General features: G+C 49.3%; 1 protein-coding gene across 2 annotated transcripts in view; it reads left to right on the top strand.

Moving 5' to 3' along the window:
* LOC115474227 (tRNA (cytosine(34)-C(5))-methyltransferase-like) overlaps positions 1–27,242 on the top strand; it is a 358,438-nt gene that overhangs the window by 179,485 nt on the left and 151,711 nt on the right. The gene's annotated exons all lie outside the window — the stretch shown is intronic.

Raw genomic sequence — 27,242 nt, forward strand, 5'->3', positions numbered from 1 at the left:
TTCACACATCCACCAGGTCAAGGACCTCACTCAACATTCCTTTGCCTCTGGAGTCCGCTCCCAATCCCCTTTTCTCCCCCTGCGACCTGTCCAGTCTAGGGTCTCCCACAGCATTGAAATCTCCTCCAACCAGCAGGGGAGTTCTTTCAAAACTTATTAAATGGCGCAAAAGTTGTTTGTAGAACACCTTGCTATATGTATTGGGAGCATAGACATTACACAGGACTACAGGTTGACGCTCTACTGTTAAATGTGTCAGTACAAATCTGCCCTCATCAGCAATAATTTTGTGTGTCATAACATGAACCCCTTTCTTAATCAAGATTATGACCCCCTCTTTTTTAGCCTGTGCCGGAGATTCATAATATGAGCCCACCCACCAGCGGCATAATTTCTCATGCTCTTTGGCATTTAAATGTGTTTCTTGAAGCATTGCTATTGAGACCTGTTGTTTATGAAGTGCTTGGAGTATTTTCTGTCTTTTTATCGGCGATGAGATCCCTCCCACGTTCCAGGTCACTACTTTAAGGGTCATCACGTATAATCTTTAGACCTAGGGTACAGGATCCCAATATCTTCGCTAATTGGGCAGGAGGGGCATCCCAGCCTATACCCCCACCACCTGTAGTCAGACAGTGTTCTGCAAGAATATGCTTTCCATGTCATTTCTAAGATGTTATCGACTTTCTCCTGTTCTCCTTGAACCATGAAATGTTTGTTCCTCAATTTCCCCCCCCCCCCCCCTCTGCCCTCCCCCATCCCATCCCTGGTGTCCCCGCCTCCCCCCTTGCCTTGCAGCACCCATGTGCTCTACTTCCGTCCCTCCCTCCCCCTGTCGTACCTCCTTCCCCTTACTCTCGGACCTCCTGGGCACCTAAGGTGCTCGACTTCCTTGTCTCCGATCGGGGACTCCCTTTAACAAATGTGCCCCCCCTTTGTACAACATAACTTTTATAACAGCATTAACCGTTTTAACCTTTGCAGAGATAATTAACTCCATCCCAGCATAGGATTTTTTCATCTCTTCTACTACTCTTCCCGTATTTACTCAGGATTCCCATCTCACCAACACAGTCTACTTGTTTTTAGATGGACTCGGTCTTTCTCTCTCCATCTGGTCTGCAAACGCCTAGGCCGCCTCCACAGTCTCATAGAACTTCACTGCTCCATTGTGCTGGACCCGTAATTTCACTGGATACAATAGACCAAAACGGATTTGCAGTTTATGCAGTCTCCCACAGACCTGTGAATATTGCTTACGCTGGAGAGAGACTTTAGTGGAATAATCCTGAAAACACGGTATCTTGTGACCCTGTATCTCGAGAGCTGCTCCTTTCCTGAGTGCTGTAAGGATCTCCATTTTGTGGTGGTAGTGTAGCAGCCGCGCTATGACTACCCTCGGCCATTCATTAGGGGCTTTCCTGGGTCCCAAACGATGTGCCCGCTCTATTTTAAGGAGGCCTGCTGTGCTTGCGGTGGGCAGTACCTTAGCTAACCAGGATTCCAAATATTCTCTCAGATCACCGTCCTTTATAGATTCTGGTATTCCTACCAGTCTGATGTTATTCCGTCGAGAACAGTTTTCTAAATCATCCACTTTATCTTCCAAAACTGCTATTTTTCTTGTAAGGTCTACTATGGCTGTGGAAGATTCCTGCGTCGATGTTTTCCACTTCTCCCAGCCGCTGCTGGACATCCTGAAAGTCTTTTGTAAAAGTTGTAAACCGGTGATCCATGCCATCCAGCTTTCAATTATTTGTTGCAGTTGGTGATTCATGGTGTCTTCCACCGCCATCTTAACCTCTGCCACGATTTCTGAGGCCCATACAGAACTCACCGATGGTGACGGCGGTGAGCTTTTCTCCGCCATCTTGGAGCCTCCTCCTTTGGATTTTTCCAGCTCTTTTTTTGGATCCACGGGTCGCCATCCACAGTATAGTAAAGTAGCGCTTTTGAGATGGCTTTTTTTTTTTTCGGTGTCTAGGAACTTCCCAAGCTCTGCTGCTTCTGCAGTCAAGTATAAGACAAGTTCTGCACCACTAGTGTAGCCTACCTGCTGGGATTTTAAGTGCTGTACTTCACCCACAGTTCTTCCTTGGCTAAATTTAGATTAGTTGAAGAAGGGTGCCCCTGTCTCTTTAAATATCCATGCTGTACTCTCAAACCAAATTGCCTTGCTTGCAGCCAAGCTTTTGTTATTCCTTAAACGTTCTGACCCTGCTGCACCAGCTCTGAGCTCTGGTTACAACAGATTACATAATTTATGCTGCTGTTTATCCACTCTGTTAGTCCCTCCGACCCCCACTTTCAGTTTTGCTTGCTACAGCACCAGCTCACATCGTTATCGGCCCCCCCCCCCCCCCCCCCCCCCCCCCCCCCCCCGTCCTGGATTCACCCTTGTGCTTTATGGAACTCTGTCAGCAGGCTGGAACTGTTTTCGATCTGCTCTTATCTTCTGACCAGAAGAGTGATCTTTGTTCAAGTGTCTCTTCGGTGCTGGCCGTTCGCCTCGTGGTATGGGGGAGGGGTAGATAGCTGCTGCCGATTCTCTTCACTCTGCTTTCACTGCTGCTTTGTTTCCGGGGGTCTGATCTCCTTCTCGATTACCTCCCTGTGGTTTTCCTCCAACTATGCTGTGGTGGGGTAGGCAACTTCGGTTTTCTTCAGAGATCACGATCGTGACTGTGCGGAGCTCAGCTTACGGCGGCCATCTTGGCCAGCAGCTCCGCCGGAAGTCTCTCTCCCCAAATCCATTTTAATAATGGTCTGTGGACTTTTCCTTTAGGAAGTCATCCAAACCTTTTAAACCCTTCTAAGCTAATGCTTTTACTACATTTTGTGGCAACAGATTCCAGAGTTTAATTACACGTTGAGTGAAATATTTTCACTGATTCGTTTTAAATTTTACTACTTTAAATTGTGTTCATTGCGTTCCCCCTAGTCCTAGTATTTTTGGAAACAGTAAACAAGTGATTCACGTGTACACGTTCCACTCCACTCATTATTTTATAGACCTCTATCAATCTCCCCTCAGCCATCTTTTCTCCAAGCTGAAGAGCCCTAGCCACTTTAGCCTTTCCTCATAGGGAAGTCGTCCCATCCCCTTTATCATTTTTGTCGCCCTTCTCTATACATTTTCTACATAAGTACGTAAGTAATGCCACACTGGGAAAAGACCAAAGGTCCATCGAGCCCAGCATCCTGTCCACGACAGCAGGCAATCCAGGCCAAGGGCACCTGGCGAGCTTCCCAAACATACAAACATTCTATACATGTTATTCCTGGAATTGTGGATTTTTCCCAAGTCCATTTAGTAGCGGTTTATGGACTTGTCCTTTAGGAAACAGTCTAACCCCTTTTTAAACTCTGCTAAGCTAACCGCCTTCACCACGTTCTCTGGCAACGAATCCCAGAGTCTAATTACGCGTTGGGTGAAGAAGCATTTTATCCGATTTGTTTTAAATTTACTACACTGTAGTTTCATCGCATGCCCCCTAGTCCTAGTATTTTTGGAAAGCGTGAACAGACGCTTCACATCCACCTGTTCCACTCCCCTCATTATTTTATATACCTCTATCATGTCTCCCCTCAGCCGTCTCTTCTCCAAGCTGAAAAGCCCTAGCCTCCTTAGTCTTCTTCATAGGGAAGTCGTCACATCCCCGCTATCATTTTAGTCGCCCTTCGCTGCACCTTTTCCAATTCTACTATATCTTTCTTGAGATGTGGCAACCAGACTTGAACACAGTACTCAAGGTGCGGTCGCACCATGGAGCGATACAACGGCATTATAAATCCTCAAATCTGTTTTTCCATACCTTTCCTAATAATACCCAACATTCTATTCGCTTTCCTAGCCACAGCAGCACACTGAGCAGAAGGTTTCAGTGTATTATCGACGACGACACCCAGATCCCTTTCTTGGTCTGTAACTCCTAACATGGAACCTTGTATGACGTAGCTATAATTCGGGTTCTTTTTCCCACATGTATCACCTTGCACTTGCTCACATTAACGTCATCTGCCATTTAGCCGCCCACTCTCCCAGTCTCGTAAGGTTCCTTCTGTAATTTTTCACAATCCTGTCGCAAGTTAATGACTTTGAATAACTTTGTGTCATCAACAAATTTAATTACTTCGCTAGTTACTCCCATCTCTAAATCATTTATAAATATGTTAAAAAGCAGCGGTCCTAGCACAGACCCCTGAGGAACCCCACTAACTACCCTTCTCCATTGTGAATACTGCCCATTTAACCCCACTCTCTGTTTCCTATCCTTCAACCAGTTTTTAATCCACAATAGGATATTTCCTCCTATCCCATGACCCTCCAATTTCCTCTGTAGCCTTTCATGAGGTACCTTGTCAAACGCCTTTTGAAAATCCAGATACACAATATCAACTGGCTCCCCTTTGTCCACATGTTTGTTTACTCCTTCAAAGAATTGAAGTAAATTGGTCAGGTAAGATTTCCCCACACAAAAGCCGTGCTGACTTGGTCTCAGTAATCCATGTCCTCGGATGTGCTCTGTAATTTTGTTTTTGATAATAGCCTCTACCATTTTCCCCGGCACCGACGTCAGACTAATTCCACTATATCTTTTTTTTTGAGATTCGGTGATCAGAATGGTACACAGTATTTAAGACGCAGTCGCACCATGGAGCGATAGAAAGGCATTATAACGTCCTCATTTTTTTTTCCATTCCTTTCCTAATAATACCTTACATTCTATTTGCTTTCTTAGCCGCCGCAGCAGCAGCACACTGAGCAGAAGGTTTCAGCGTATCATCAACGGTGACGCCTAGATCCGTTTCATGGTCGGTGACTCCTGTTGTGGAACCTTGCATTATGTAGCTTTAATTTGGGTTCCTCTTTCCCACGTGCATCAGTTTGCACTTGCTCACATTAAACGTCATCTGCCATTTAGATGCCCAGTCTCGTAAGGTCCTCTTGTAATTTTTCACAATCCTCCCTTAATTTAACGACTTTGAATAATTTGTGTCATCAGCAAATTTAATTACGTCACTAGTCCCTCCCATCTCTAGATCATTTATAAATATGTTAAAATGCAGTGGTCCCCTGACCATTTAACCTTACTATCTGTTTTCTATCTTTTAACCAGTTTTTAATCCACAATGGGACACTACTTCCTATCCCATTACTCTCCAATCTCCTCTTTAGTCTTTCGTGAGGTATTTTGTCAAATGCCTTTTGAAAATCCAGATACACAGTATCAACTGGCTCATCTTTATCCACATGTTTGTTCACCCCTTCAAAGAAATTTAAGAGATGTGAGGCAAGATTTCCTTTCACTAAATCCATGTTGGGTTTGTTTCATTAATCCATGCTTTTGAATATGCTCTGTAATTTTGTTCTTTATAATAGTCTCTACCATTTTTCCCAGCACTGACGTCAGGTTCACTGGTCTATAATTTCCCGGATCTCCTCTGGAACCTTTTTTTTTAAAGTTGGTGTTACATTGGGCCACCCTCCATCTTCCAGTACCATGCTTGATTTTAAAGATAAGTTACATATTACTAACAATAGTTTTCGCAAGTTCATTTTCAGTTCTATCAGTACTCTGGGATGAATACCATCCGGTCCAGGAGATTTGCTACTCTTTTATTTGTCAAATTGCTCTATTACATTCTCCAGGTTTACAGAGATTTCACTCAGTTTCTCTGACTCATCAGCTTTGAATACCATTTCTGGCACTGGTATATCTCCCAAATCTTTCTCTGTGAAGACCGAAGCAAAGAATTCATTTAATCTCTCCGCTATGACTTTGCCCTGAGTGCCCCTTTTACCTCTCGGTCATCAAGCGGTCCAAACAATTCTTTTCAGCTCTTTGCATTTGACTTGCCATTCCTTATGCTGTTTCTTATTATTTTCAGTTGGTTCCTTCTTCCGTTTTCTGAAGGATTTTCTTTTAGCTCTAATAGCTTCCTTCACCCTCACTTTTAACCATTCTGGTTGTCGTTTGGTCTTCCTTCCTCCTTTTTTAATACACTGAAAATATTTAGCCTGTGCTTCCAGGATGATATTTTTATCTTTTTTTCAGAACAATAGGTAAGATTGTGGCGGAGAATACATTCCGGCAGTGTGTTTCCAAAGTCTGGCAGCTTGAATGGCAAGAGATTTGTCACAGAGTGCTAGTCTCTTCTTGCCCTTAGATGAGGGGAAATTGAAGAATTTGGTGGCTTCTTTTCTCCTTGTGCTGGTCGAAGTTGCAAAGCAGAAGTGAGCAAGTAGGTAGTTGGGGATCAGTCCTTCCAGAGTTTTAAAGAGGAAGTGGGCCAGCTCGAAAATTACTCTTACCTCTCGGTGGGAGCCAGTGTAGTTTGATATAGGAAGGGGAGACGCTATTGAATTTTGATAGCCTGAAGATTAATCTGATTGCTGTGTTTTGAATGGTTTGAAGTTTCCTGAGTAAGGTTTTTGTTCATCCTACGTATATTGGATTGCAATAGTCAAACGAAGATATTACCAGCGCATGTACCAGTCGTTCATATTAGTTGATTTCAAAGTACTTCCGAATGGTATGGAGCTTTATCATTAGTAACATACATAGTAACATAGTAGATGACGGCAGAAAAAGACCTGCACGGTCCATCCAGTCTGCCCAACAAGATAACTCATATTTGCTACTTTTTGTGTATACCATACTTGATTTGTACCTGTGCTCTTTAGGGCACAGACCGTATAAGTCCGCCCAGCACTTTCCCTGCCTCCCAACCACCGGTTCTGGCACAGACTGTATAAGTCTGCCCAGCACTATCCTCGCCTCCCAATCACCAGTCCCACTTCCCACCACCGGCTAGGTAGAAACATTTTTGGTCAGGGCGTTGACTTGCACTTCCAGGGAGAGCGCACTGTCGATTTGAACTCCTAGGAGTTTAATGGTAGGAGAGAGTTTAAATTTTGCTTGGTTAATGGTAATTGACTTATGTATTTGGTTTGGTTTTGTATTGAAGCATAAAAATATGTTGTTTTTTTCAATATTGAGTTTTAGCCTTTATATCCATTTTTCTAGTAGGTTGATGCATTATTGGACCCTAGTTGTGTCTATTTTGAGAATTGATTGTATGGGGATTAATACTGAGATATCCTTGGCATAGATATAGTGGAGAAAGCGGCTAACATAGTGCTTAAGGATTGGAGGAAAACAGTGAACAGTATTGGAGAAAGTGGGGAGCCTTGGGGAACCTTGCACCTGTTGCTCCAGTTTAGGGATAAGTCTGCATTTACTTTAACCCTAGATAATCCATTTTCCAGGAAACCTCTGAACCATTTTAAAACATTGCCCGTGATTCCCATTTTTTTGAGGTTCCTTAGTAGGAGAGTGTGGTCTACTAAGTCAAAAGCTGAGGACAGGTCTAATTGGAATAGGAGTGCACTTTTTCCTTCACTTAGCAGTAGTCAAACATGTTCTAGCATGGAGCTCAGAAATGTTTCTGTGCTAAAAAGCGCACAGAACCCTGATTGAGATGGTGGAAGAATATCATGCAGGTTTAGGAAGTGAGTAAGCTGTAGGGTTACCATTCCCTCCATTAGTTTAGTAAAGAATGGAATGGAGGCAATCAGTCTGTAGTTAATAACCAGTTGACTAGGTTTGTTGAGTTCTTATGTTATTGGTATATTGATGATTTCAGCTAAGCTGTGGGGAAATATTCCTAGTGACAGTTGCTGGTCAATCCATGAAAGGACATTAGCGTGAAATGTTAGTGGGGCAGTGGTCATTAGATGGGAGGGAGTGGACCGAGATTACTTAGGATCAGTGGGTTCTGGACCTGTTCAGAGAAGGTTACCGACTAGAATTTGCTGCCCCGGTGGGAGACGCGTGTTTTGGAGTCCCGATGCGGCACTGCCGTCAAGCAGGCGGCGGTAAATGAGACCTTGCAGGTGTTGCTGAAGCTCGGAGCGGTGGTTCCGGTTCCTTCCGCCGGATGCGGTTGCTACTCCATCTATTTGTGGTGCCTCGAAAAGTTGGGTCGTTCAGACCCATCCTCGACTTACGCAGAGTCAACGAGGCCTTAGGAGTGCAGCACTTCTGTATGGAAACCCTGCGCTCCTTCATTGCAGCGGTACAGCCAGGAGAGTTTCTCATGTCTCTGGACCTCAAGAAAGCATATTTGCATATTCCCATCTGACCACCGCATCAGCGGTTTCTCCGGTTTGCAGTACTGAGCCAACATTTCCAGTTTCACACCTTACCTTTCGGCCTGGCAACTGCCCCTCGGACTTTTTCCAAGGTGATGGTAGTGGTGGCTGCCTTTCTCAGGCGAGAGGGTATCAGAGGTCACCCTTATCTCGACGACTGGCTCATCAGAGCGGATTCGGCAAACGAAAGCTGACTTGCCACAGCCAGAGTTGTTACAGTTCTTCAGACTCTGGACTGGGTAGTCAATATGCCCAAAGTCACCTGACCACCTCTCAGTCACTCGAGTATTTGGGGGTCCGGTTCAACACGGCTTCGGGTTTCGTTTTTCTTCCCGACAATAGGCGTCTGAAGCTTCAGAATCAGTCCTCCTGCTCCTGCGGATGCCTCGCCCTTGAGCTTGGGACTTTGTTCAGCTCCTGGGATCGATGATGGCCACCATAGAGGTGGTTCCCTGGGTGAGAGCTCACATGAGGCCGCTGCAGCTTGCACTGTTTCAGCAATGGTCTCCGATTTCCCAGGAATACCAACGCAGACTAAGGTGGCTTCCTGCGGCCCGCGCAGTATGGATTGGTGGCTTTCCGACAGCATGCTGTGGCAGGGGATGCCACTGGCTCTTCCCTTTGGTGTCTGGTGATAACGGATGCCAGCCTTTCGGGCTGGGGAGCTCATTGCCGGGGACGCTTTGCTCAGGGTCTGTGGTCCACTGCAGAAGCGGGGATGGTCCATCAATCGCTTGGAACTGAGAGCATTATTCCAGGCTCTTCTGGCCTTCCACAGGACGCTGAAGGGTCTTCCTGTCCGAGTTCTGTCAGACAACATGACAGCAGTGGCCCACATCAATCGTCAGGGTGGCACTCTGTGCAGGGCCCTGGCTGCGGAGGCGTCTCAGATCTGCGACTGGGCCGAGCACCACCTAGAGCTGCTGTCCGCGGCTTACATAGCTGGTCAGAGCAACGTGCTAGCCGATTTCCTCAGCAGACATCAAATTGACCCAGCAGAATGGGAACTGGCAGAAGAAGTTTTTCTTCAGATTTGTGCCAAATGGGGGACTTCAGACTTGGATCTCATGGCATGAAGCGTAAACGTTGTTCCTTTTTTTTTTTTTAATATTTATTTTATTGCAGTTACGAATACAGGAACAACTGCCTCAAGCAGCAAATATGACAGAACATAAGTAATGAAACAGAACCTAGGCATAGGGACCAACGGGCCCATAGTAATCAGCAGACAGCCAAGACATCAGCAAAATTAGCCCTTTTCTCTCTGAGCACACCACCCGTACTCTCATCTACTCTCTCATTACCTCTTGCCTTGACTACTGCAACCTACTCCTCACTGGCCTCCCACTTAACCATCTATCCCCCCTTCAATCCGTTCAGAACTCTGCTGCACGTCTTATCTTCCGCCTAGACCAATATGCTCATATCACCCCTCTCCTCAAGTCACTTCACTGGCTTCCGATCAGGTACCGCATATAATTCAAGCTTCTCTTATTAACCTACAAATGCACTCAATCTGCAGCCCCTCATTACTCAGTGCAGCCCTTGATGTTTCATGTCTCCGTTAAACTCCTAATGCAGCTCATGGCTGGAGGCATTTTTTATAATGTGCTTTGATCCTTGGTATTCTGTTTCAGAACTACCACAGCACTGGAGTCTTCTAGTGGGCCTGGTATCACCCCCCCCCCCCCCCCAATCTTCCAATCCCCTGAGCTGCCGGCAGCCTCAGCAGAAAGCAGTACGCATGCTGCTTTAGACCTGCCCCGGAAGCCCTTCTTTCTCCTACAGCTACCCACCTACGCAGGAACAGGAAGTTGAAGGAGAAAGAAAGGCTTCTGCGGGGTGGGGGGGGGGGGCAGGTCTAAAGCAGCGTCAGTACTGCTTTCTTGCTGAGGCTGCTGGCGGCTCATGGGATTAGAGGATTGGGTGGCAGTTCATTTGTGGAGGCACCGCCCCCCTTGCCCCCCCCCCCCCCAACTACGCCTATACATACATCCAAGGGTACTCAAAGAACTCTAGCATGAAATTGCTGATCTGCTTTTAGTAATATGTAACCTGTCATTAAAATCGTCCATAGTACCTAAAGATTGGAGAGTGGCCAACGTGACGCTGATTTTTAAAAAAGGTTCTAGGGGTGGCCCGGGAAATTACAGACCAGTAAGTCTGACATCGGTGCCTGGCAAAATAGTAGAAACTATTATAAAGAATAAAATTACAGAACATATAGACAAACATGGTTTAATGGGACAGAGTCAGCATGAGTTCAGCCAAGGGGGAAGTCTTCTCTCACCAGTTTGCTTCCATATCATCAAGCTGATCAATCCATAGACTGGTGGGTTGTGTCCATCTACCAGCAGGTGGAGATAGAGAGCAAACTTTTGCCTCCCTATATGTGGTCATGTGCTGCCGGAAACTCCCCAGTATGTTCTCTATCTCAGCAGGTGGTGGTCACACACAGCAGCAGCTCTGGCTAGGCCTCCAAGCCTAATTTTTAGGTTTTGTTGAGTGCCTGGGGTTGAGGGCTCTTTTGAGCAAGTGCAAACCTGGTGGTGCCAGGTCCCTCCTTTTCTCCCCCCTCCCGCTGGCTCCGTTAAAAAAAAAAAAAAAAAATTTTAAACGTCCTTAAAGGCGTTTATTTCAACGTTTATTTAAACGTTCATTGCAGCTACTCACTGGGACACCAGTTCGTTACAACTCGGAGCGGACAGCAGGTAATTTTTACCTTTTTATAGCGGGCAGGGGGTTCCCCGATTCTTCTCCTCGTGGCATATGGCGTCGGAGGGCGAGGGCGCAAAGGGTCGCTCCCCGGATCGCTTGAGCGCTTCTAGAGGGATGCGGGGGTCTTACAGCCTGATTCGCCCTTGTTGGGTGACAGTTTCGGACCGATGAATGTCCCGGTTCCCTTCTCCGGCGTGGCGGTTTTTCCCGCCATAAACGCCCATCCCCGCTCCTCGCCTCCGCCATCTTGGCCGGCCACGCGGCTCGGACGGCTTCTTCGTGGGCCGCCCTTGAGGTGGAGACATTAATGCCATGAGGCGCCCTTAATTTGGGCGACGGCACAAAAGCGGCTAAAGTTAAGCGCCGTTCTTCCCGCGCCGGCTCCTTCGCGGAGTGTCGCGCCGGACGCCATTTGGATGCGCAGCATGTCTCTCCCCGCTCTTGCGAGCGCCGGTTGAGGGTGCCGTCTAGGGCTGTTGCCCAGGCTGCGGAAGTGCACAGTCTGGGGGGTTTCTCCCCGAGTTTGTTTTGCTGCTGCATCAGGCTTTCCTCATGCAAAACGCTGCCCCTGCTCCCTCGTCTGGTAAAGAGGTTGAGGTTCCCAGAGGTAAACGCCCTCGGGTTGATTCCCAGGCCTTGGAGGACTTTGTCGCCTCCGATGTAGATGAGGGCAGCGTGTCTGAGGTCTCCCAACGGTCCTTTGCGGATTCCTTGGAGGGAGACGGATCCCCGCTCGGATGGAGCGGATGACCCCTCTGCAGCGCGGCTTTTTAGCCCAGAGGATTTGCCCAACCTGTGTTACAGGCCATGGACACTTGAAGATTTCCTCTCCGGAGGACGTCTCTCCCTCAGCCCCTGTTGGCTCTGCCATTATGCTGGGGACGAAGCGCCCGCCTAGAACCTTCCACGTGCATGATGCCATGCACACCTTAATTTCGGCTCAATGAGATGTCCCGGAAGCGAGCCTTAAAGTGGCTAGGGCTATGTCCCGCCTCTATCCTTTGGCTGTGAGTGAACGTGAGGCCTATCTGTGGCCTACCGTGGATTCTTTAATCACTGCGGTGACTAAGAAAACGGCGTTGCCGGTGGAAGGTGGCACGGCCCTAAAGGACGCCCAAGACAGAAGATTGGAGGCGGCCTTAAGGTCGTCCTTTGAGGCGGCTGCTTTAAGTTTGCAGGCCTCAGTTTGCGGCTCCTATGTGGCCAGGGCGTGCCTGACTATGGTGCAGCGGGCTTCCCCCTCGGATCATTCCTTGAGGGCTGATTGGCCGGCCCTGGAATCGGGCTTAGCCTATTTGGCAGACTTGCTGTATGATGTCTTGAGGGCCTCAGCTAAAGGCATGGCTCAGACAATCTCTGCGCGGCGGTGGCTTTGGCTGAAACATTGGTCTGCTGACCACGCCTCTAAATCCCGCCTGGCTAGATTGCCTTTTAAAGGCAAGCTGCTCTTTGGGGTCGAGCTGGACAAAATCGTGACCGTTCTCGGCACGTCTAAGGGCAAGAAATTACCAGAGGTCAGGGCTCGGGCTAGTACTCGTCCTGGTACCTCCAGAGGACGGTTGCAGGAAGCCCGTCGGTATCGCCCGGGCAAGTCGGGTTCCTCTGCCCCCTCTTCCTTCAAGAGGAATTTCTCCCCCAAGCAGCATTCCTTTCGCAGAGACCGCCGTCCCGGAGGTGCTTCCTCCGGTCCTCCCCCAGGCTCTCGTACCCAATGACGGGGCCTTGGTCCACGCCCCAGTGCAGATTGGAGGACGGCTGTCCTCGTTTCTGGGCGAGTGGACCACAATAACTTCAGACGCGTGGGTGCTGGAAGTCATCAGAGACGGCTACAAGCTAGAGTTCTGCCGACCCTTAAAAGACGGGTTTGTACTCTCTCCCTGCAAGTCTCCGGTCAAAGCTGTGGCAGTGCAGCAGACCTTGGACAATCTGATCCGCCTGGGCGCGGTCGTTCCTGTGCCAGAAAGTCAGCTTGGCAAGGGACGTTACTCCATTTACTTTGTGGTACCAAAGAAAGGAGGTTCTGTCCGGCCTATCCTCGACCTCAAAGGGGTCAATCGGGCCTTGAAAGTGTGGCACTTTCGCATGGAGACTCTCCGCTCTGTTATAGCGGCAGTGAAGGCAGGAGAGTTCTTGGCTTCCTTGGACATCAAGGAAGCGTACCTGCATATTCCCATCTGGCCTCCTCATCAACGCTTCCTGCATTTTGCAGTCCTGGGACGACACTTCCAGTTCAGAGCCCTCCCATTCGGGTTGGCTACTGCTCCGCGGACCTTTTCCAAAGTAATGGTGGTCATCGCGGCCTTCCTACGAAAGGAAGGGATACAAGTCCATCCTTATCTGGACGACTGGTTGATCCGAGCCCCCTCTTATGCAGAGTGCGGCAAAGCTGTGGACCGGGTAGTTGCTCTTTTGAGCTCCCTGGGATGGATCATCAACTGGGAGAAGAGCCAGCTGCGCCCGACTCAGTCCCTGGAGTACCTGGGAGTTCGATTCGACACCCAAGTGGGCAGAGTGTTCCTGCCAGACAATCGGATTGTCAAACTTCAGGCTCAGGTGGACCAGTTCCTGGGAGCCTCTCCTCTTCGGGCTTGGGACTATGTGCAGCTGTTGGGCTCTATGACGGCCACGATGGAAGTAGTGCCCTGGGCCAGGGCTCATATGAGACCACTTCAACACTCCTTGCTGCAGCGCTGGACTCCGATGTCGGAGGATTATGCTGTGCGACTTCCCTTGGACCCAGCAGTGCACAAGGCGCTGAGCTGGTGGATGCAGACAGACAAATTGTCTGCGGGAATGCCTCTGGTGACCCCAGAGTGGATTGTCGTCACGACGGACGCCTCTTTGTCGGGCTGGGGAGCCCACTGCTTGGGAAGGACAGCGCAGGTGCTCTGGTCTCCTGCAGAGGCAAAGTGGTCTATCAACCTCCTGGAACTCAGAGCCATTCGGTTGGCGCTTTTGGAGTTCATCCCGGTACTGGTGTGGAAGCCTGTACGGGTCCTGTCGGACAATGCCACGGCTGTGGCCTATGTCAACCGCCAGGGAGGTACCAAGAGCGCCCCTCTAGCCAAGGAGGCTATGTATCTTTGCCAGTGGGCGGAAGCGAACCTGGAGCAGCTTTCAGCGGCCCACATTGCCGGAGTCATGAATGTCAAGGCGGACTTTCTCAGTCGCCATACCTTGGAGCCCGGAGAGTGGCAGCTATCTGCTCAGGCGTTCTTGGACATCACGAAGCGCTGGGGCCAGCCGAGCCTAGATCTGATGCGTCATCGGCCAATTGCCAAGTGCCGCGCTTCTTCAGCAGAGGACGGGACCCTCGATCCCTGGGAGTAGATGCTCTTCTCAACAGTGGCCGACACAAGAGCTTCTCTATGTGTCCCGCCCTGGCCCATGTTGGGCAGGGTGCTAGACCGGGTGGCAAAGCATCCCGGCAGGGTAATCCTGGTGGGTCCGGATTGGCCCAGGCGTCCCTGGTATGCGGACTTGATCAGGCTCTCAGTGGACGATCCTCTGCGTCTGCCAGTGGAACAGGGCCTGTTACATCAGGGTCCCGTGGTGATGGAGGATCCCTCCCCCTTTGGTCTTACGGCCTGGCTATTGAGCGGCAGCGTCTGAGGAAGAAGGGCTTCTCAGACAAGGTCATCGCCACTATGCTGAGAGCGAGGAAGCGCTCTACTTCTACTGCTTACGCCAGGGTTTGGCGTATCTTTGCAGCGTGGTGTGAAGCAGGCTCTCTTTCTCCCTTCACTGCTCCAATTTCTTCGGTGTTGGCATTCCTGCAAGAAGGTCTGGAGAAAGGCCTGTCGCTCAGTTCCCTTAAAGTCCAGGTAGCGGCTCTGGCTTGCTTCAGGGGCCGCCTGAAGGGTGCTTCCCTGGCTTCACAGCCAGATGTGGTGCGCTTTCTCAAGGGAGTTAATCACCTGCGCCCTCCTCTGCACTCAGTGGTGCCTGCGTGGAATCTCAACCTGGTGCTAAGAGCATTGCAGAAGCCGCCTTTTGAACCCTTGTCGAGGGCATCTCTGAAAGACCTGACGTTGAAAGCAGTCTTTTTGGTGGCTATCACTTCAGCCAGAAGAGTTTCCGAGCTCCAGGCGCTCTCATGTCGAGAGCCTTTTCTGCAGTTCACTGAGGCAGGAGTGTCTATTCGCACAGTGCCTTCCTTTCTGCCCAAGATTGTTTCTCGCTTCCATGTGAATCAGCAGCTCTGTCTCCCTTCCTTTCGTAGGGAGGACTACCCAGAGGAGTACTCTGCTCTTAAATATCTGGATGTGAGACGAGTCATCATCAGATACTTGGAAGTGACCAATGATTTCCGGAAATCGGATCATCTGTTTGTCCTGTTTGCAGGTCCTCGTAAGGGTCTGCAGGCTGCTAAGCCTACAGTGGCAAGATGGGTCAAGGAAGCCATTGCAGCGGCTTATGTGGCCGCGGGGAAGGTGCCGCCTATCCAGCTGAAGGCTCACTCCACGAGAGCTCAGGCGGCCTCGATGGCAGAGGCCGGATCCATCTCCTTGGAAGAGATATGCAAGGCGGCAACTTGGGCTTCGGCTCATACATTCTCCAAGCATTACCGGTTGACTGTGGCTGCACGGGCGGAGGCCCGGTTTGGAGCTTCAGTGTTGAGGTCAGGGATTTCTATGTCCCGCCCTGGGTGAGTACTGCTTCGGTACATCCCACCAGTCTATGGATTGATCATAGCTGATCAATCCATAGCCCCTCCCAGATATCTGTACTGTTTTTATTCTGGTTACATTTCAGGTTCAAGTTTAGTTACTTCAGAAAGACTTCGTGTTCAAGTTCTTCCTTCACTTGGATTCTTCAGAGTTGAGACGAGTTTGTGTTACAGTGAGCTGCTGCATTCCTCTCCCCGCCGTTTTACGGGGCTGGATTGAGATTTAAATTCTGCCGGCACTCCCTCCCGCTTCGTGCGGCTGTAGGGCAGCTTTGTACCCCTCCCGCTTCGGCGGTGTTAGGGTCAGTCAGCTCCTCCCGCGGTTGCGGTTTGCAGGATAAGCCAGATCCCCCCGCATCGGCGGGTGTGGTGTCCCTCCCCCGCTCCGCGGGGATGAGCTGGACGAATTCCCCTCCCCCACTTGTGTGGGGATGAGCTGGGTTAATTCCCCTCCCCCGTTTCGGCGGTGGTGAGCTGGGCAGAGTGTCCCTTCGTGGGTGTAATTCTCTAAGTGCTGAGTCCTGCGGATGGAGCTTTGATATCGACATACTGAGGAGTTTCCGGCAGCACATGACCACATATAGGGAGGCAAAAGTTTGCTCTCTATCTCCACCTGCTGGTAGATGGACACAACCCACCAGTCTATGGATTGATCAGCTATGATTAATGGAAAGAAAATTATCAGGTATGATGATACATAATTTTACCTTCATTTCTTTGAAGGCATGAATAAACATGTGGATAAAGGTGAGCTGCTTGATGTAGTTTATTTAGATTTTCAGAAAGCTTTTGATAAAGTTCCTCATGAGAGACTCCTAAGAAAATTAAACAGTCAAGAGATAGGAGGCAAGGTTCTGGTGTGGATTAGGAATTGGTTATTGGATAGAAAACAGAGGTTAGGGTTAAATGGTCATTTCTGTCAATGGAGGAGGGTGAACAGTGGAGTGCCACATGGATCTGTATTGGGACTGGTGCTATTTAACTATTTATAAATGATATGGAAATTGGAACGAGTGAGGTGATTAAATGTGCAGATGGTACAAAACTATACAAGGTTGTTAAAACACGTGCAGAAATATTGCAGGAAGACGTTAGGAAATTGGAAGACCGGGCATGCAAATTAGTGTTCTCTGACTCCACCTGCTGGCAGATGGGCACAACACATTAGTCTGGACTGATTTTTTTGGGATTAAAGGAAAGAAAATTATCAGTTAAGAAATAATGTTTCCATAGCCTTTGTAAAATAAGCTTGAAAATAATTTTTCCCATCCTGGCATAGGTGCCATATTATAAAACTAGCCACCACACAAGGCAAATACAAAATTTTGTGCTGTAGGTGGTGAGCAACTTTTCTTGTGGCACTGAACACTTAAAAACTTCACATTAGTGAGAAGGAGTTGTGAATCCAGGATGCCCAGATGCCTACAATTTGACAGTGGAGCTGGCCTAAGAAGAATGATGAATACCAGCGCCATACAGAAGATGAGAGACGAGATGGAGAGAAACAGGCCAGGAGAGAAAAAAAAAGAAATATTTTAAAAATGAAGGAAATGTATTTTCCTGAAAAGCCTCTGCCCCATTCAAATTTTGGGCCCTTTGGGCCCTGTTTACAAAGCTGTGCTAGAGACACGCTAGCGTTTTTATCGCACACTTAAGCATTAGCGGGTGATAACCGTATAGATGCCCATAATATTCCTATGGGTGACTACATGGTTAACGTGCGCTAATTTTTAGCATGTACTAAAAACGCTAGCACACCTTAGTAAATGACCTTGTAACTACTACTCATTGCATTATAGGTATTATATAATCTTGGTTTTAGCTGTACTTATACATTAAGATAATCAAACCTTTTAGATGATAAGGTAGAAGAGCCAGGTGAGTAATCTCCATAATGCTGTGCAACAGTGTTCATATTTTCATTAAGCAAATAATGATGTGAAGGTCTTTCAGAGCCTATGGGGTCAATTATACTAACAGCAACAGAAAAAGTAGTGAGGCAACAAAGAAGGCAGAATTTGATGAATTCATAGGAAGTTTTTAATTCATTCATAAAATCCAAATTGAGGAAGACATATGTAGAGTGACTCGGATGTGTTTCAGCATATGTGCCTGCATCAGGAGTCCTTCTTTACAGGCAGCAAAACAATATCATAAATATATATGCAGATAAAACAAAAATGAACATCAGCCACTGGAGCAGCACAAACATGCAGCAGTAGAGAATGACATGGGGACAAAGTTTGTCCCTGCCCCGTCCCTGTGGGTCTGTCTCCATCCCTGTCCCCACAGGCTGTCTTAATCTGCAGAAGCCTTGAACACTTACGATTTTATATTTAAATCTTTTTATTAAAGTATAAAAAGAAACAATGTTCTGTGCAAATGTTTGTTTATAAATCAGAAATAGAAAACAGTAATAATGAGCAACTATAATAACCCCACCACCACCACTATCTTCTACCCTTCCAACCCCAACAATAGCTGACTTCTACTACCCCAAGTAACCCTAATCCACCCTGTTAAAATGTCCAGGTTACAGAATACAACACGCTTTTTGTGCCCTATCTGAGAAATATGCCTTAAGAAGCACTGTTATAATTTTTTAATGTGTGGATGAATAAGTAGTCATCAACTATCTCAGGATCCAGTCTAACTTTCCTATTTTCCGCAGTCCTTCCTGCAATAGAAATTGTCTTCTCAGAAGATATGCTGTGCAAATTTTACTAGTTGTAGCCAGCACTTTTGCTTGTTTTTCCAAAAAATCAGAACATCGTTGTCTGCATCACTTGAATATAAATAATTGTCCAATTCCTCAGCAATCCTCCAGACCGTTCAAGACGCTTGGGTTATTCACTCCTACCAGCAGAGGGAGACTGAGAACACTAAACCTTCTTATACAAGTAGCCTGCGCAGACCTTCTACTAACCAGTATTTTCTCAGTCTCAGCAGAGGGGTAGATGTGTGCAGCCTGTGCAGTGTACTCAGTCTGGTAGGCCCGTTTGGGGTTTGTAGGTTGGGTTGTAAATGTTAGAGAACCCACACTTGGATCTCTATTACAGGGTGTAAGTCCTAAGGGGCTTCTTATTCCCTGTGGGGTGTCACGCCCAGGTGGCTGGGTCCTTCCCCCTGTGCTCTTCCTCTGGAGGACTGCTTGACTTCATCTACAGACCTCGTTCTGTACCCTTGAGGCGTTTAGGCATCAGCAACGAGGTTGAAAAAAATAAAATAAACGTTTTAAAAGGCAGCTATTTTGGCCGTTCTTGTGGCAGTTCAGAGATAAAACGTCTTCAAGGGCGTTCTTGCCTTAGGCGGTTTTGCCTATTAGTCTGTCAGAGCACAAAGCAACTGTTTGTTTTTCTTGTGTTCGTGGCCATTATGTCTAAGCCGGTGAGGTGTCGGTTTTGCGCGGCATTGAAGTGAAAGGTGGCCAATGTAAATTTTGTGGGGAGCCTTCGTTGTCAGCGCTCTTGCCCCCCGTGCTTTCCCCTGAGTCGGCGGAGGTGTTGGGCGGCGATTTGACCCCACATTCCGGGCCGGCAACGGTGGGGCCGTTTTTAGCGGGAAACGCGGACATTTTGGCTGCGTGTCCCGGGTCAGCCTGGACGGAACCGTTTTTTGCGGGAAGCGCAGCCATTTTGGCTGCGCATTCCGTACTGGCGCCAGGGGACCCGTGTGTGACGGGAAGCACGCCTAGCTTAGCCGTAGATCATGCGATGGACCTGCCGCCTCGGGAGCGAGGGGGGTCCGTCGCGGAGACTGCGGGTAGTGTTGTTGGGGCTTCAGCAGCGTCGGGGGGGGGGGTCTGGCTTCCCCCCTGAGTTTGTTTGGTCTCTGTATAATGCCTGGAGAGCTGGCCCCTCTCAGGCTGTTTGTTCCCCGGAGGCTGCTAGCTCAGTGGGAGTTAAGCGCCCACGGGTGGATATTTTGGAGCCTATGGAGATACTTTCTCTGCCTGGGTCGGATGTTTGGAGTGACCCAGGAGAGGAGGATCTCGTAGATGTGTCTGAGGATCAGAATGGGCTAAGGCCTGGGGAAGATTCTTCAGTGGTTCGCATTTTTCATAAGGAGGAGTTGTTAGAGCTCATTGATCAGGTGATCTCTACTTTGAAGTTTGCTCCGGCGGCCACTCCCTCTGCGGAGGGACCCCAGGTGTAGATCCCTTGGTTAAGGGGATTTGGAGAGCCTCCCGTTCCTTTCCCATGAATTCAGACATTAGGGACATGGTTTTTCAGGAATGGTCTGTGCCGGAGGCTGCTTGTAAGGTGTCTAGGGCTATGGCGCGGCTGTATCCCTTGCCTCTGGAAGATTTGGCCCTTCTGAAACCACCTACTGTGGATGCGTGGGTTACTAAGGCTACGGCCATTCCGGTGGATGGCGGTACAGCCTTACGGGATCCTCAGGATAGGAAGCTAGAGTCCTTTCTGAAGCGCAACTTTGATTTGTTGGCTTTGGCCTTGCAAGCCTCTGTGTGTGGGGGCTTGGTAGCCAGAGCTTGTTTCCGTTGGGCGGAGAAGCTTTTGGATGAGCCTGCGTTAGATAGGACTGGTTTGGTTCAGGAGCTGGCCAAATTGGAGATGGGGTCTTCGTTTTTGGCAGACACCCTTTATGATTTGCTAAGGGTTTTGGCTAAGAATATGGCTCTGGCGGTGACGGCTCGCAGGCTCTTTGGCTTAGGGGCTGGGTGGCAGATGCGGCCTCTAAAGCAAAGTTGTGTTCTCTACCTTTCAAAGGTTCTATGTTGTTTGGAGAGGACTTGGATAAACTGATGAGTGTTTTTGGGGATACCAAGGTCTCACGGTTGCCGGAGTTACGACCTAAGGCGCTAGTCGAGGTGGTTCGGCAAGAGGTCAGTTTAAGGACGCAAGGCGGTACAGGCCGGGCAGATTTTTGTCTCCTCCTAAAAGCCGGTTTTTCCAGCGGACGCAGTCCTTTGAAGGGGGTCGTCGAGGAGGTCGGGACTCCTGCGGAGGTGCCGGAAATGGTAATAAGTCCTCCTTATGAAGGTGGGGTGGTCCAGCCTCTGGTGAAGGTAAGGGTGCGACTTTGTCTGTTTTATCAGGGGTGGACCCAAATTACTTCAGATCAGTGGGTGCTGAAGGTCGTTCGTGACGGTTATGCGCTCGAGTTCAAGCACCCGCAGCCTGATCTGTTTCTTCCCTCTCCTTGTCACTCTCGAGTCAAGTTAAAGGCTATTCAAGAGACTTTGGGTCGCTTAATCCAGTTGGGAGCTGTGGTACCCGTTCCTCGGCACGAGCTGGGAATGGGTTGTTATTCCATTTACTTTGTGGTGCCAAAGGAGGACCAGTTTCGACCCATTTTAGATCTGAAGAGGGTCAATGGGGCGCTCAAGGTGCCATTCTTCTGCATGGAGACTCTGCGCTCGGTCATAGTGGCTGTTCGTCAGGGAGAATTTCTCACGTCACTGGATCTCACGGAAGAGGCCCATCAGCGTTTCCTTCGTTTTGCTGTTTTAGGGAGACACTTTCAGTTTTGTGCTCTGCCTTTTGGTCTGGCAACGGCTCCACGCACCTTCTCCAAGATAATGGTGGTGGTAGCAGCGGCTTTGCGGAGGCAGGGAATTCTGGTGCATCCGTATCTGGATGACTGGTTGACCCGGGCGAAGTCTCGGGCTCACATTGTGGCGGCGACAGCTCAGGTGGTCGCATTTCTGGAATCGCTCGGATGGATAGTGAATGTAGTCAAAAGTCAGTTGATCCCATCGCAGAGTCTGGAGTACTTGGGAGTGTGGTTCGACACGGCAGTGGGTCGTGTTTTTTTGCCGGATTCTCGGATCGCCTCTCTTCAGCAGCAGGTCTGGCTGTTAATGTCCATTCAGAGTCCGACAGTTCGAATGTACCTTCAGGTTCTGGGCCTCATGGCAGCGACAATAGAGGTAGTACCATGGGCCAGGGCGCATATGCATCAGCTTCAGGCTGCTCTGTTGTCCCGGTGGTCTCCTCAGGTATACAGTTTGGAGTTGCGGTTGCCATTGAGGGGGGCTCCTCAGCGCAGTCTCCAGTGGTGGCTGTGCTCAGCCCATCTGAAAAAGGGCATGCCGTTGGAACCGCCTCAGTGGGTGATTCTGGTAACGGATGCCAGTCTGCTGGGTTATGGAGCTCAGTGTCTCGGTCAGTCCGCGCAGGGGCAGTGGTCGACGGAGGAAGCTCAGTGGTCTATCAACCGGTTGGAGACGAGGGCGATTTGGCTAGCTGTGTTGGCGTTTCGCTCAAGTGTGGTCGGAAAGGCGGTAAGAGTCATGTCCGACAACGCGACAGTGGTAGCGTATGTCAACCGGCAGGGCGGTACAAAGAGTCCACGGTTGGCAGTCAAGATGGCTCTGCTCATGAGTTGGGCGGAAAGGCATCTAGTGCTGATTTCGACGGCGCACATGGCCGGGGTGGACAACATGAACGCGGATTTTCTAAGCGGACACATGTTGGACCCCGGAGAATGGTCTCTGCACCAGTTGGTGTTCGACCAGATAGTTCTACAGTGAGGAATGCCAGTAGTGGATCTCATGGCGTCAGCACAGAATGCTCAGGTTCCTCGGTATTTCAGTCGGCGTCGGGATCCGCGAGCGGAAGGGATCGATGCGTTGGTCCTTCTGTGGCCTCAGCGGGTATTGCTGTATGTGTTTCCCCCGTGGCCCTTGATAGGTCGAGTCCTACAGAGGGTAGAATGTCATGTGGGTCCGGTGTTGTTGGTGGCTCCGAATTGGCCGCGTCGGCCGTGGTTCGGGGATCTGATGCGCTTGTTAGAAGGCAAGCCTCTGTGGCTGGGGGGCTCGGTGCTGTTGTGTCAGGGTCCAATTGTCATGCCGGATCCGGATTGGTTCTCTCTTACAGTTTGGCCATTGAAAGGGAACGGTTGAGAAGGAAAGGGTATTCCCCTCAGGTGATTCAGATGATGCTGCAGTCTCGCAAACGTTCAGCGTCTTTGGCCTATGTGCGTGTGTGGCACATATTTGAAGATTGTTGTGGGGACCGGGCGTGTGTCCCTTCGACAGCTTCTGTGTCGTGCATTTTAGATTTCTTGCAGGATGGTTTTGAGAAGGGCCTTTCATTGTCATCTTTGAAGGTGCAGCTGGCTGCTTTGGCGTGTTTTCGGGGTAAGGTGCAGGGCAGGTCGGTTTGCGTCTTCCCCAGATGTGGTCCGTTTTTTGAGGGGGTGAAGTTGCTTCGTCCTCCTCAGCGGCCAGTAGTTCCTCAGTGGGATCTTAATATCGTACTTGACTCTTTGGCGGGTTCTCCTTTTGAGCCCTTGGAGTCTTGCTCAATAAAAGACCTTACTATGAAGGTGGTCTTTTGGTAGCTATATTGTCGGCTCGCCGGATTTCGGAACTTCAGGCTCTTTCATGTAGGCCACCGTTTCTGTGGTTTTCTAAGGAAAAGGTTTTGCTGTGTCCAGTGCCTTCATTTTTGCCTAAGGTGGTATCCTCCTTTCATGTCAATCAGGTGATTTTGTTGCTGGTCTTGGGGGACTGGACGGGGGAGGCTTCTCAGCGTCATTTGGTGAAATTGGATGTGCACAGAATGTTGAAGGTTTACTTGCGCAGGTCGGAGGAATTCAGGTCTTGGGACAGGTTATTTGTCCTTCATGGGGGGGCCCAAGAAGGGAGCGGCTGCTTCTAAGGCATCTATAGCTCGGTGGTTGAAGGAGGCCATCTCTTCGGCTTACATATTGCATGGCTGTACGGTGCCGGTGGGGCTCAAGGCACATTCCACTAGGGGAATGGCGGCTTCTTGGGCAGAGAGTAGTTTTGTTCCACCGGTGGACATTTGTAGAGGGGCGGTGTGGTCCTCCCTGCATTCTTTTGTCAAACATTACAGAGTGAAAGTACAGGCAAGGGAGGATGCCAGTTTTGGAGCTGCAGTCCTGTCCTCTGGGCTTCGCAGGTCCCACCCTTAGATGTGTTTACTGCTTTGGTACGTCCCAAGCGTCTTGAACGGTCTGGAGGACTGCTGAGGAAGGTGAAATTAGGCCTTACCTGCTAATTTTTTTCCTCTAGATCCTCCAAACCGTTCAAGAGCCCACCCAGTGTATTGGACAGTTCAGTATGATAATTTCTTTAGACTTCAGTTGCTGATATTTCTAGTAGCTCCTGTGATTTGGGTCCTGGAGTTTTACTAAGGGCAGTTTGTGGTACCGTTTGTGCCCATCTGCAGTTGAATTCCCCCGTCTTAAGGGGAGGAGATCTGAGTGTGGATTCAGTGGTTTGTTTAGGTGGAGGTACTTTGTTCCTCTGCTTTGTTACTGTTTTACTGGTTAGTAGAAGGTCTGCACAGGCTGTACCGCCATCCACCGGAATGGCCGTAGCCTTAGTAACCGCCGTAACCATAGTAGTTGGTTTCAGCAGGGCCAAATCTTCCAGAGGCAAGGGATACAGCCGCGCCATAGCCCTAGACACCTTATAAGCAGCCTCCGGCACAGACCATTCCTGAAAAACCATGTCCCTAATGTCTGAATTCATGGGAAAGGAACGGGAGGCTCTCCAAATCCCCTTAACCAAGGGATCTACCTGGGGTCCTTCCACAGAGGGAGTGGCCGCCGGAGCAAACTTGAAAGTAGAGATCACCTGATCAATGAGCTCTAACAACTCCTCCTTATGAAAAATGCGAACCACTGAAGAATCTTCCCCAGGCCTTAGCCCATCCTGATCCTCAGACACATCTACGAGATCCTCCTCTCCTGGGTCACTCCAAACGTCCGACCCAGGCAGAGAAAGTATCTCCATAGGCTCCAAAATATCCACCCGTGGGCGCTTAACTCCCAATGAGCTAGCAGCCTCCGGGGAACAAACAGCCTGAGAGGGGCCAGCTCTCCAGGCATTATACAGAGACCAAACAAACTCAGGGGGGAAGCCAGACCCCCCCCCCCCCTGACGCTGCTGAAGCCCCAACAACACTTCCCGCAGTCTCCGCGACGGACCCCCCTCGCTCCCCTCGCTAAACTAGGTGTGCTTCCCGTCACACACGGGTCCCCTGGCGCCAGTACGGAATGCACAACCAAAAGGGCTGCGCTTCCCGCCAAAAACGGCTCCATCCAGGCTGACCCGGGACATGCAGCCAAAATGTCCGCGTTTCTCGCCAAAAACGGCCCCACCGTTACTGGCCCGGAATGTGGGGTCAAATCGCCGCCCAACACCTCCGCCGACTCAGGGGAAAGCACGGGGGGCAAGAGCGCTGACAACAAAGGCTCCCCACAAAATTTACATTGGCCACCTTTCACTTCAATGCCGCGCTTCGCGCAAAACCGACACCTCACCGGCTTAGACATAATGGCCACGAACACAATAAAAACAAACAGTTGCTTTGTGCTCTGACAGACTAATAGGCAAAACCGCCTAAGGCAAGAACGCCCTTGAAGACGTTTTATCTCTGAACTGCCACAAGAATGGCCAAAATAGCTGCCTTTTAAAAACGTTTATTTTATTTTATTTTTTTCAACCTCGTTGCTAATGCCTAAACGCCTCAAGGGTACAGAACGAGGTCTGTAGATGAGGTCAAGCAGTCCTCCAGAGGAAGAGCACAGGGGGAAGGACCAGCCACCTGGGCGTGACACCCCACAGGGAATAAGAAGCCCCTTAGGACTTACACCCTGTAATAGAGATCCAAGTGTGGGTTCTCTAACATTTACAACCCAACCTACAAACCCCAAACGGGCCTACCAGACTGAGTACACTGCACAGGCTGCACACATCTGCCCTCTGCTGAGACTGAGAAAATACTGGTTAGTAGAAGGTCTGCGCAGGCTACTTGTATAAGAAGGTTTAGTGTTCTCAGTCTCCTTCTGCTGGTAGGAGTGCATAACCCAAGCGTCTTGAACGGTCTGGAGGATCTAGAGCAGTGATGGCGAACCTATGGCATGCGTGCCAGAGAGGGCACGCAGAGCCCTCTCTGTTGGCACACGCGCCATCGCCAGGGGCGGGCCTGGACGGGCCCAGGCCCAGCCACTTTCCCTCCAGGCCCAGCCACTTTCCCTCCAGGCCCGCCCACCCAACATCCCCTCACATGTCCTCCCCGCCGGCACTGTCGAAGCAGCCGCGTCTTTGAAAGCCCTGCCCATCTCTAGCCTTCCCTTCGTGAATTCATTCCCTCAGAGTCAGTCCCGCCTTCTGACAGCATTTCCACGAGGGCGGGACTGATTCTGAGGGAACAAACTCACGAAGGGAAGGCTAGAGACGGGCAGGGCTTTGAAAGATGCAGTCGCTTCGACGGAGGTAATAAAGATTTACATGCAGGGCATGGATGGGAGCGGGAGGGGGAGGGCAAGGGAGAGAAGAGAATCGCTGGGTGTGGAAGGATGAAGGGGATGGCAGGGAAGAGAAGAGAATCGCTGGGTATGGATGGATGTAGGGTAGGGGAAAGGAGGGTTGCTGGACATGGGGGGAGGGCAGGGGAGAGAGGAGGGTTGCTGGACATGGATGGAGGGGAAGGGAGGCAAGGGAAGACAGGAAGTAGATGCACATGGAGGGGAAGGGAATTATCAGCATGCATGCAACAGCAAAAATCACATTAATTATTCAAAAGCATGCCAAATGCTTTTAAAGTTCTGTTATTCAGGTTAAATTGCCCTGTTGGCACTTTGCGATAAATACTTAGATTTTGGGTTGCTGTTTGGGCACTCGGTCTCTGAAAGGTTCGCCATCACTGATCTAGAGGAAAGAAAATTAGCAGGTAAGGCCTAATTTCACCTTTATTACTAGCCTGCAAAGTAGAAAATGACATGGGGACCGCATTTGTCCCTGTTCCCATGGGCTGTGTCCCCTTCCCTGTGTTGATTGGACACACAATCTGAAATTACTTTTCCTTATTTTCTGCCTATGGGAAACGTTTTTCTGAATAAGGCCTAATAAGAGATCCCTTTGTTCATCTGTCTCATGGTCTCATGGATTGGGATTCATGGAAGTCAGGTAGTATGTTTGCTTGTTAAAATGAGATATAAAACTACTGATTGAGCTCATAGTAGCCTTCCTCTAGCCCAGGACTGGGCCTCATGGGCCGCAACCAGTCAGGTTTTCCCCAATGAGTATATATGAAATCTGTTTGCATGCACTGCCTCCATTGTATGCAAATAGACTTCATGCTTATTCATTGGGGAAATCTTGAAAACCCTACTGGGTTGCAGCCCTCAGACAGTTGCTGGCCTTGTTAAAAAATTTAAAAATGACAAAGTTAAAGCAGTTTCATTTTCCTCGGTGCAAGAAGTCTTTCACTTTTCCTGCACTATTTTGAGACATTTCCTTGTTTGTCTGACATTAGGTTTACAGTTGGCTGAGTTGACAGTAAAAGCAGTCAGCTTAGCAGGGTTTAAAAAGGGTTTGGGTGGCTTCCTAAAGGAAAAGTCCATAGACCATCATTATTAAAATGGACTTCGGGAAAATCTACTGCTTATTTCTAGGATAAGCAGCATAAAATGTTGGGATCTAGCCAGGTACTTGTAACCTGGTTTGGCCACTGTTGGAAACAGGATGCTGGGCTTGATAGACCATCGGTCTGTCCCAGTATGGCAATACATATGTACTTATGACATTCAGCAGTGTTGATTCAATCTTGATGATATTCTGTAAAATTGTCCTGCATTTTTATCTGATTTTTATATAAGAAGCCATTTAATTTCACCAGCTCATGGACCAGAAATTCTACCCCTCAGTCTTCACATGACTAACTTTACTTGTGTAGCATAAGTAAGATTTAA

This window comes from Microcaecilia unicolor, chromosome 1 (assembly GCF_901765095.1).
Source record: "Microcaecilia unicolor chromosome 1, aMicUni1.1, whole genome shotgun sequence".
Classification (NCBI taxonomy): domain Eukaryota; kingdom Metazoa; phylum Chordata; class Amphibia; order Gymnophiona; family Siphonopidae; genus Microcaecilia; species Microcaecilia unicolor.